Consider the following 12,518-nt stretch of genomic DNA (forward strand, 5'->3'; position numbering starts at 1 on the left):
TTTGGCAAACATTTGTGCAAAGTATTTTATATATGTGACACGATCTGCTCCACGGGGGCCAAAGGAGGCATTTTTGAAAATTGAGTTACTATAATAACCTTGTAGTAACATTAGGCTATCATATACTGAAAACACCAAAGATCTAGCATACTTGGTTCTAAAGTTATGAGGTTCTGTGATGTGTTTTTTCTTATGTATTTTATTGTTTTTTACTCCATATTTTTGCCTTTATCTCGGTTTCAAATTTGCCGCCTTTGGCCCCCATGGACCAGATCGTGTCACATATAATAACATTATGTTAGAATATTTTGCAAAAAATGTATTCGGAATGTTAATAAAACATTTCATTCCCTTTAATTATATAACCCGACATTGTATTCATTTTCTGTAAAACGTTTTATATTTGCAAGAGATGTTGCTGCTTTTCTGTCTGTGCAGACACACACTTTTTCAATTGAAACAGTGGCGCAGCCAGGGGCGAAGGAGGGCAACTTCTTTTTCTTAAAACCAGGGATATGAGACAGACATAATGTCATGAACATTTACTTTGCTCATTCATTAAGTTATACCTCCACTCTTGTAACTTTGCTTCTGTAAATGGCAGCTTAATGTAACATGGTTATGCATTGGAATGCTATATGAAAGAATGAAAGCAAACATATATTAATACCTGTTCAAGATTTTTGTAGGTGATATCCACAGAATTAGAGAAAGAGAACCGGGACTCAACCGCCATTTTGATACAGGCATGGAGCAAATATTGGGGTGCTCGAGGCATTCGTTGTCTAGCAAGCGACTTGGATGATGGGCGCATTTGAGAGACGCACTCAGATGAGACACAGAATTGTTTTTGTTCGTCTCCGCGCACCGTCGGCAAGGACCCGAATACCCCCAATTTTCTCCCCATAGCTGGCGGTGCAATTGTACATGGCGGTATAGGGAGTCCTGGTTCTCCTATAATTCTGTGGTGACATCAGAACCCAAACAAGATTTGATACACCAGAAAGGGTGAAAAAGTCATAAGACATTTTACATGAAATATGTGTGAATCCCTCCTACAAGATTACCTCGAAATGTGAGCAGCAGTTTGGTGGGTTTTTTTTGGGGGAGAAGTTAATTTCAGGGGGCAAAAATTTTGTGCAAAATTGTGGCAAAAAGTGGACATTTTGTAATTTGGGGTCTGGGGTTTTTAATGGGGGAAAGAGTTCTGACTGGGGGTTTTCTCCCTTCCCCCATGGTGCCGCCACTGTATGCAAGTGTTCTTTGTTCAAAATCATCATTTAAATTACACTAATATTAAACTAAGAATCAACACACTAATCTACTCATCCGATGTACTTGGTCTATTTTTTTCATTGCAGTGAAGTCATATTCCAGGCAGTTTATTCTTCCATGTTACTTGTCAGTTTGCTGGTTTCTATTTTAGCCAGGAGTTCGGTGTAGATATTGTTCATCTGTAAAATACATAAGAAAACACACATCATAAATCTTCTATAAATTTTAATAATGGATGCATGCATAGGTATATTCTATAATTAAAGCGTCATTGGGCTAGCTTCAGCAGACAAATTTCGGCTTTGATGGCTACGGCAACGAAACACCCAGTGGGGACGAGCATATTTTTTCCGATTTTACTGGGATTTTCCCCCCTATTTGGGCTCAAAACACATTGCTAGATTTGTTCTTCCATCATAATCTTTATGGGCGACGTCTCCCCCCCCCCCTCGCCTTGCAAAAATTTAGCAGGGATGTGCCCCCTTTCCACCACCTATGGAAAACAAAACAGCAAACCTGTGGTATATGGGCCCATGTATTATTCAAACAATTTTTGTTTGTTGGGCATTTTCTTGTTGCAAATGATCCTAAAAATCACAAACATCCAATTTACTTTTTTTGTTTTTTTACAGTCAAAATCAATCCAGTTTCGGCAAAAATGGCAAAAATAACAACAACAACAACAACAACAACAACAACAACAACAACAACAACAACAACAATAAAAAAACAACAACAACAACAACAATAAAAAACAACAACATAACAACAACAACAACAACAACAACAACAACAACAACAATAAAAAAACAACAACATATTAATACCCCCAAACATAACCCAGGCTGGTTGGGCACCATAGAACAGGGTTTTTATGTCACCCATCCAGCAAACAAATAAAGTTTTACAGAAAACATTTATTATATGTTGTGTTATAAAGGGTATAAAACATTTCAATAACATACAAAAACCGTTTTTGAAAACTTGATGCAAAACATTCAAAGATAAAGCCTTTTTTCAAAAAAATATTTAGCAAAAATATTGGACCCAAATCTAGAATATTTTACAATAACAATTTTTCAAATGTTGTTGAAGTGCTTTTTCATATAAACTGTGTTTTAAAAACGTTTGAAGAACTTTATAATAATCTGACATTTTGTTTATAACACTTTAAAAACATTTTTGTGTTTGCTGGGTAAGGACTCAAGTTCTTAATTCATTTTAACATAAGTACGCCATAAAAATAGATTTATAATTCATAAAGATGTGCTATTCAAAAGTACACAAGCTTTAATATAGCCATCGCATGACACATCTCAATATGAACACAAATAAACAATATCATACATGCATGAGCAAAATTGCAAGCCATGCATTCCGTAACTAAGCATGGGACTTCCCATTTAATTAATAGCCTATATAATTGTATGAAAACCAAAAGAAGTAAAAATACAAACAATAGAAATTTATTAAACTAACTTTGCTTTCCCATAACATGTATTAGGTCAGAGAAGATGAGAAAAGCTTTTCTCATCATCTCTGATTAGGCATATGTTTTCCTTTTTCATATGATGGGTCACTAGTAGGGGATTAATTACTAGACAAAAAGGATGGATACCATACTGCCTAGCTACAGATTATATAGATGACCAGTGATTAGGGTTTGTTTACCAGAACTCATCATCATTGTCATTTGGAGTAATTATACCCCTAATTACTTGCTGCAGGCATCATCATAGTCATCTGTTAACCTTTACTACTGAAGTCATAAAGCGGTTCGTAATTAAGGTGGCCCACGCAAAGATGTGCACAAAACAAAGGTTTGCAAATACAAATAATATGCAATATGCAAAAAAAGCTAAGTAATATTCACTAATATGCAAATAAAATGACACAAAATTATACAGCACACCAGGCCACCATATCCTATCCCCATACCAATTTGAAGTTTTGTTTTGTTTGATTGGTTATTGCGTTGGAGCTGCACAGTGGATTAATGAATTTACTTCTGCCCAGACAGCCAACCAAACAAAGAACTTGACAAACAGCCAGGCAGGCAACCATTTGGATGATAACATAAGCCCTGCATAATGTGTGGGGTAAAAAAATTAAACTGTTTTAAGTAGAAGCTAAAAAAATGTTATTGACTTGTAATAGAACCTTAAAAAAAACAGTTCTGAAAAGATTGGAAAGAATCATGTTGGGGTTCTTTCCATTTTCAAGAACCATTTTCTCTTGAGGGCTCTAAATACAGATAGGACAGGAAAAAGTAAACACTATAATGTTGTGCTTGCTCAAAATCAAATGACTGATTGTACAATGATTAAAGTTGAGAAAATGTTTGTGTGTGTGTGTGGGGGGGTTAGGGGTAAGTGTGTGTGGTTCAAAGTTGAGGGGACATGCCCTCCCCCCTTTGATGCCCCTGGCTCCCCAAGTCTGTGAGGGGTGCAGACTGCAGTAGTGATACCAAACATGGATCCATGTCAGAAAAGGAAAATATGAGTAACAAAGATCTTTGCAAAGATATAAAAGAAACACCTTTGATATGTTCTTAGCTCACATCTTAAGTTAATGCCACAGTTGCCAAAGTGATAATTAGCTAATCCAGCACTTAATGTAAAGACGTCAAATGATTAAGCTCCCGATACCTTCAGCTAATCACCTGATTTCCTCTATTAACAAGTGCACTGAGCCAGAGTTGTTAAAATAATCATGATAGCTTTGATATGCTATCTTTGCACATGTATGGTCAATTTGAAATGCCGAGAATCCCAGTGGGTTCAGTTTGTATTTAAAGGTAGGACGTATGACCGTTCCAGGATTTGAAAATGACCCCTATTTTACGGGGAATCAAGGACATTTGCAGCAATTTTACCCCCTATTTTGCGCGAAATCAAGGAAAATTTGCCTCCAAATACCTCCCCTATTTTTATCATTTTGAGGACACATTTTCATTTCACCCCTTATCACAAGGAATCGAGGACATTTTTCCAAAATAAATAAATACCCCTATTTTATCATTTCAAGGATGCTTTTGAATTTTCCAGGCTATTTCACGGGGAAATGAGGACAATTTTTATGGGAAAAAATACCCTATCAATTTTTGTGTGGAACTACTAAAAAAACGGACAGAAAGAATACAAAAAAACGAAAACTACAGCGGTAAAACACAGACAAAAGTCCTAGAAACACACCCTACTTTTCATTTCAAGGACAATTTTGCTCCAAAACACCCCTAATTTGTACAATCACAAACAATTTTGTCCTCGAAAATTCCGCGGACATTTCTTGAAAAGTACCCCTAATTGGAACATTGTCAGTGAAGACTGAACCCACCGGGCCGAGAATGCTTGCTTGTTGAGCCAATTAAAGTCGTATCTTTGCACATGTATGGTCAATTTGAAATGACGATGCTTGCTTGTTGAGCCAAAGTTGTCACTGTAATGATAACTTTGATACTATCTTTGTAAACTTATGGTCAATTTACATTAGCAGAATATGTGAATACTAGATGACGCCTTGGCAGTGTCTATTCCACTTCCCAATTGGATATCTAAAAATTGTTGCAAAGACGACCCTAGTTTAATAAATTTTCGTACTTCTGCCATCAAAAGTTAAATAAAATTAAAAACTTCGGTCGAAGTTTTGCCACAAGTTTTAAAAAATAACGGTTAGTTCATGAAAAGAAGAAGTGAAATTTAGCAAAACGCGACGAGGTTTATTTGCCCGTAAGAGAGCTCTATTGTTCCGCTATTGTATCCGCTATTGTATCCACTATTGTATTCTATTCATAAAAGCTACTGCAGGAATCGCGGCAATCCCTGATATTGCTGATGTCTACCGGGCGTTTCGCATTTATTAACAATCAAAATTATCCCATACTCTTACATTTATAGTCTTATTCTCACCTTTTATATAATATTCAGAAATTGCAATTTGGAAAACTACTAACTTTTCAAGTGAAAATATATATTCCATCGAAAATATATCAGACTTAATTGTATACATAGAAATCTATTATACCCAACCCATAAGTGCCCAATGCACCCAAATATCCTCGACCCTCTATGACTTGTTCACAAGTTGATGCTTTACAAATTACCCTCACTTGACCAAACACGCATAATACATGATCGAAACACCCAGCAGAGTTTCACATAAGATTATGTGGCTTGTCTTAATGATTCAAAAGATGCTACTTTTTACCCACTGACACTAGCTAATTTGCATGGCAGAAATCTATAGTGCGGACACTCTTTAGTCGCAAACTAACAAAATTCGTGCTATTTTGGCGTTCTTGCAAAAGAAATCTCGTGAATCGAGTGCCCTCTCAACAATATCCCTAGATGTTTGCCAATAATGACACACTCTAGAAACGCCAACATAAATCACCCAACAGCTTCATTTTAAGAATTATTTCAGTATCCAAATCAATAGGAACAGAATGAGTATGGTCTACACATTCCAGGAAAATGTTTTATTTGTTTCTTCCGCCATTCTATATTTCCCTAAAATTATCACATTTTTTCTCCAAAATCCTATGTAAATGATTCTCCACGCCACGCAGAAAATATGTGCGATAAATCATACAAATTTGCCACAATTTTACATCACTTTAGACAGTATTGCAATATCTTGATGATTTTTAGGCATTTTGAACGGCAACTTGAGTATTTTCAGAAATCAAATATCGCGCCAAGTGGATGACACTCTTATTCACGCATTCATTTACAACGCTAACTTGTATCGAATCCCGGTGGTTTGCGACCAATGAAATGTCCGCACCCCTGGATTTATTAATCCCTGGTATGAATTATGTATTAGATTTGTCAAGGCAATAACCACGATCCGTTTTGTAATAATATAAAAGCACTTGCAATAGAATCCCGCTGAGTTCAATGAACTGCGCCCTGAAACCGATGTAGAAGTGCCCCATAAAGAAGCTATCCCATTGAGCTCTATTAACAGGTCAGTGAGCTCTCCATACACAAATGAACAAGTACAATAGGACAAGGCCAGCACCTATTACCTGCTTAGTAACATGTTATTTTGAAGTCTTGAAGATTAGTAATCGTCTGTGCATATGAACTGCGCATTTATGATGCAAAATATTAGTTCTATATAATATTAAATTACAAATACTGGTATTATGATATACAAAACGACTAATAAAATCATGTCATCATGGCGTCATGTCAAAGGTTCATTATATCCCGTATGTTTGTCTAAATTCATATATATATTTGAAAACAATTTCTACACCAATTTAATATGTACTCAGGTGGAACCTTGCTTTTTTTAATTTTCATTTCTTTTTATGTAACAAATTCAGGTTTTTCCATTACGCAGGGCCACTTGGCAATACAAATTTAATGCTAACATTGAATGAACGAGAATCAAGAATGGGCGTTTCTAGTACATACAGCGTCTGACTCTACCTGAGGACCTAGCCTAAGTCCCATGGGCTCCAAGAGTGGCTCTCCATACACACATGAACAAATACAATGACGGGTCGCCATTGCTCTCCATACACAAATGATCAAATACAATGGCGAGTCCGACTGCCATGCAATGAGCCAAATGAGCAGACCCTCTCAAGGGTCTGCTCTGTGATACCACACTGATCATACTGATCTTTATGTTATTACAGCGAGGCCCACATACAATGTTCAACACAAAGTGAACGATGTTATAACTTGGAGGGCTAACAAACCAACACCGCCAAATTCGACTGACGTGTGTACAACGTGGGATGCTATGAGGAAATTGAATACTCGTTGTCTGATCATGCATGACTGTGTGTTTATGGTTCGGATAGCGGTTACTTAGCAACTCTCGTTCCGCCTTGGGTTTATTGAATACACTCTATAAGTCATCAATATGTCGTTTCCAGTCCTTGGCTGAACTATTGGGTTCAGCTATTTTTTAATAATTCTGTTACCCCATAGCATTAAAAAACTAGTATTTTGATAATTAAAATAGCTGGATGCGGTATGCAGCTGACTGGGGTAGTTACAGGTTACTAGAACCACAAACCGCGAAATATGGATATCAGACTAGTTTACCCCGCCGGGCTACAAAGAACCACTAACCGCGAAATATGGATATCCAACTAGTTTGCCCATGAGGGTTACAAAGAACCGCTAACATGAAATATGGATATCCAACTAGTTTGCCCTCGGAGCTTCAAAAACCACTCACCCGAAATATGGATATCCAACTAGTTTGCCCGTAGGGACTACAAAGCACCATTAACCGCGAAATATGGATATCCAACTAGTTCACCTCGCATGGCTACAAAGAACCACTTAGCGCGCAATATTTTTTTACCTCAAAAAAGAATTAATATCTACCAAAAAACGTTTCAAAAGCGTAAAAGCGGCCAAAGTTTAAAAATCTTTCCTGTGTGGCTTTTCACCCTTTTTTAAACTTGGTCCCATTTATGAAAGTTTTAAAGACCCATACTGAAGTCATCTATAGGCTACTTGTTGGTTTTCTTAGTTGTCAATGTTTATTTTGTAGAGCAAATGAATTAATGTTCGTGCGTAATTGAATTTTTTTTCTTTATAGACGTTATGTATTTTGTAGCAAATACTCACTTTGTTAAATTCTTCATCGTCATGTGCGATTCTGCGCCTTATGTACAGATGTAGGGCCTATATGTAGCAGGTTGACACACAGTCAATTTGCTAAGTATATAATACTCTACTACTCTTTATGATCACGCAATATAATAAAACATAAACCTTGAAATGTTTTTGATAATACATATAGTAGCCTAAGTCATATTGCACCGCTTTCGAACAGTCTTAAACCTATAAGAGTACATTGTTGCATGTAAAAAGTAGGACTCATTCTTCATGTTAATACTACTTTACTAAATGGGACCAAGTTTTAAAAAAGGGTGAAAAGCCACACAGGAAAGATTTTTAAACTTTGGCGCTTTTTACGTTTTGAAACGCTTTTTTGGTAGATACCTATTAGCTCATGTGAAAGTTTAGAGGTGGCCGGCTGCGAAGTGGCTATCGCACTGTGTGCCAGAAACGGGGCCAGAAAGAGCTTCCTTATCACCTCAGCACTGAAGTGCTATATACCAGTGGAGAGGTATCATCCCGGGGTATCATGGTAGACATCCGCATGGGGCCTTTGGGATGCTATGGTTTTGTGTACATCACACAATGAAGTTTCACAAAATAAGCTGCCTCATGGTCTTTAGTTGAAAAAAAAATGCAGAAACTTTGGAAAGAAAAAACATTCTTTAGGAGAATGTGGTCTTTAGGTGAAAGCATGTCTTGGATCATAACAGTCTGACTCTGCCAGTGTCCCACACCAGTACCACTAGAGGCACATTATGTATCATTTGGCACACCTTTCTGCATGTTTAAGGGAGTAATGCTGAGGATGATAAGCCACCAGAATTTGAACTTGGTCAGTATGATTTGATAATGAAAGTGTTCCATTACAGAATTCACACAGGATAGGGCGTAAGCATAACACTTATCCTTGTTGTGACCGGATACCCGCAGATCCTAATTAGGTCTGATTGAAGGTGTTAAAAATTGGTACTTGATATCTCTAGTCAATTAGCAGGTTGAGGTGATGTTACTCTACTAGACAAATCCTGCTCTCATAAACAAAGCAAGCGGGTCAAGCGGCATCTGTTTTAGCAGACATCGGGGGTTTGCGGCCGTTTGCCTATGCTATAATACCCTTCAATCCTGGAATTCTCTCCGAAAACTAACAAAAAAGTAATACTTCAGCTAGTTATATCATAAAGATTTATTAAAACTGAAGAGTCAACAGCTCTTTTTTTAGATAGAATCAAACTAAGAAAACTTAAACTCTGTTTTAAACCTTTGGCCCAATTTGGCTCAAGAATCACAAAAACTCTTCATGCAGTTTTCAACTCAAAATTGTTACAATTATTTGACATCCAGCGATGGGGCCACAGGAGATCGCAATTCCCCCCTCCCAGTCAGAACTCATGTACCCCAGTAAGAACCCAAAATTACCAAAATGTTCACTTTTTGCAGCAATTTTGGCAAAATTTGTTGATTTTCCACCCAATCCCCCCAAAAAAAAATTCCTGCCACCACAACTGTTGACATCTCTATGGTACACTGGATACAAGATCCTTTTTGTTCGGACTGCTGTTGGCAAAATACTTTTGTATAGATACCACTAAAAGTTTTTTTTGAAATATAAAATCTTTTCACGTTCCGCTATATGAAATATAAATCAGAACCATGAAAATTTGAATTACCCAGAAAAAACGAAAATCACTATGACACATAGTCTCCGCATATCAACACTACTCATTTATCCCCATGTGATGAAGCCCGCATTACATGGTGCACGTGGGTGACAAGCGCAGCCGATATTGGCATCAAAGGCTTTCAACTTCCTTTTTGTGGTGGCATATGGCCAGTGCTAAAATACAAGTTCTGTCAATATTTGATGACACAATATATTTTATGAGTTGGTAACATTGACTGCTCAGTGCTAGAAGTGGGTAAGTGCATATAGCTGCCATGTGTAGTTGTCATGTGTAGATGAGTACAATATATTGTGTGTAAGTTGCCAAATGTTCACAGGGCAGCTATTGCACTTACCCACTTCTGGCACTGAGCATTTGATATGTGGGAGTTGCAGAAATGATGTCATATTTTATTAGACAGTAAACGGAGCAGAGAAACACTTGCTCTACTAATCACAAATACATGATAATACCATTACCCTATTATAGTCGGTAAAAGTTGAATTAAACCAGACATACGTGACGCCATCCAGCATGATTAGTCGTCTCTGGCTAAAATTATTATGAGATACAATTATTGTAACAAGTGTCAAACTGTTTTCATATTTCATATCATATCACTCCAATCTGCTGTGATTTGGTTGGCTTCCAATATTAGGACTATATGATGTATAAAATTCTACCACTTCCATGCACAGAACTTGGAAGTCTTCAGGCCCGTAATCACCAAAAAGTCCCCCTTTTTGACTCAAAAATTCCCATTAGCAAGCGTAGTGCGCGAAAAATAGGGGTTTTTTATGCCTTTTTTGTCAAAAAGGTCCAAAAGGAAGAAAAGTTTTCATCCTTTTTGTTTCATAATAAAAAATCTCCAAAGTAATGACATGCAATTGTAAAGACTTATCATTCAGTTTTACTCAAGAAAATTTGGTACTCCTTTTGCAGGATCACATCATCACATGTAAGTGTCAATGACATCAAGGAAGTACTGCGTAAGTAGTTCTCATTAAGCATATAACAAGAACACAAAACCTGTTCATATTAAATTAACAAGGTAGATTTAAGGAACTCAAATTAACAGATCTAATTAATTACATGCAGGACATCACAGGCTTCTTGGAACTTCCTTCTCATGTGAGGGCTCAATAGCGAATGTGAAGGGAAATAAACAATACACTGATCGGCGCCTTGATTAAGTTCAGTTTCATAGCAACATAGTTACTGAAATTTTAGTAACTGTAACTCCACAATTTTGTGTTTATTAATTTTTAAATGAATAAAAATCAATATCATTGATTTTAATTGATTTTCGTTTTTAAAATCATTTGCCATAAAATGTGTATTGCATCCCGAATTTCAAAAATCAAAATTATTTGATATAAAAGGAAATGCCTGAATTTGCCAACTAACATTCTGATTTGCGCAAGTCATAATAGCAATTTAGGGTGTGGTCATACAATGTGACGCTTAAGTAGTTCCTAATCTTTTGTAAAATTATTTCATCTTCAAAATCGTTAGAGTAAATTGGCAAAGAGTAAACATGCTGAAGCTTCCTGCAAAAAAAAAGGTTACATGTAGATTTTTGAAAATAATCTAAGTTAATCTTAACAAATAGAAATATTATTACCCTTAGACCGAGAAAGCCAAAAAGGACAAGGACACAAAGATTTTGCTAATCATGGATGGCACTCCATCAAGTTGCCTTTTATTGAGCGTTTGAATTTGTTTCAGAATTAACACCAATTACCTTTGATCTCGCCGAAATAAAATTAACAAAATATATTCTCATAGAGAAAACGTTATTGGACACAATTTCTTTCCGATGTTTACTAGATTGAATGACATTCATAAATGACCAACAAACTCAATCACGCACTACATGTAGATGTTTACAAAATCGATGTCACCTATTGATCCCCATGCCAACACCACAACACACACACAGCAGGGAGCTAGCATGACCGTACCCGGATCGACTAACACAAAAGGGATCGTCCATTTCTCGCCATGGGTAAATTTGTTTTCCTTTCGCTTTGCTCGTAAAACATTATTTTCATTACATACTCTATGTACCCTCTACTAGTACCCCTGTGAATGTCAAGTTCACAACCTTCGTACTTAATCCGCATTCCACGCATTCCTGAGCAAGCTCTTTCCGTCACAGCCACCATGCATTTGGCGGGGCACTTGAGTAGGCCAAGCCATAGCATGGCAGATGCAGTATTTTATTCTGATAAACAAAGAATGAAACTTTTTCATTTTTTATTTCAAGAGTTCAGTCAGAAATGTAAAAACAAACAGCAGCGATTTCAGGTTAACAAAATCCAAAAGATTGTTCATTTCACTATGTTGATGAATACAGCGTGCAGAACTGCTTTCACCAAAAACGCGTTTTTCTCTAATGACCACCTTCCTTTATTTGTAACCACCAAGAGTCAAGAAGTTCTAAAACTGAGTTATATTAAGTGTACAATATTTTATTTTTCAATATTTCTTTTGTTCAATAAGTTCAACAATGAAAAATAAGAGAAACATAGAAGGTAATAAAGAAAAAATCTGAAAACAAAGTTGTGCTTGTGTTTAACTTTCGTTGTGCGATATTTTGATGGTTAGACACTCTTGACACCCCTGTCATCTTGCACTCATAAGTTCAGTTTCTTTAAAGATATGGAATTGAAACTTAGCAAACAGTTACAAGAAGAATGAATAAATAATATCTGAAGAAATGACATTGTTTTGTTGCACCATCACAAAATGCGCTTCATTTTCTACATTTTTAAAAGTTTAAATGACATTTAACAATTGGAATGGATATGTTTGTAACTCTAGCTTATTCGCTAACTATTTTCAATATCATTTTGTCCCCTAAAATTCTCCAATGCCAGGTTTAAAAATGGCTGCCATTAGAACAAAAATTTTTTTTTATTGTTTTCTTCTTTACATGTGGGAGGTTAAAGAGATTTGCAATTATTTTTTTAAAGATAACCAA

The 12,518-nt window shown here is 36.3% G+C and overlaps 1 long non-coding RNA gene across 1 annotated transcript in view; it reads right to left on the reverse strand.

The window, feature by feature from the left end:
* Nucleotides 1-1,228: 1,228 nt before the first annotated feature.
* The window catches only part of LOC140140349 (uncharacterized), a 56,696-nt gene continuing 45,406 nt past the window's right edge, over nt 1,229-12,518 (reverse strand). Inside the window, exon 4 of the long non-coding RNA XR_011857263.1 lies at nt 1,229-1,454. This is a non-coding gene — a long non-coding RNA (uncharacterized lncRNA). The remainder of the gene's footprint in view (nt 1,455-12,518) is intronic.

This window comes from Amphiura filiformis, chromosome 19 (assembly GCF_039555335.1).
Source record: "Amphiura filiformis chromosome 19, Afil_fr2py, whole genome shotgun sequence".
NCBI lineage: Eukaryota > Metazoa > Echinodermata > Ophiuroidea > Amphilepidida > Amphiuridae > Amphiura > Amphiura filiformis.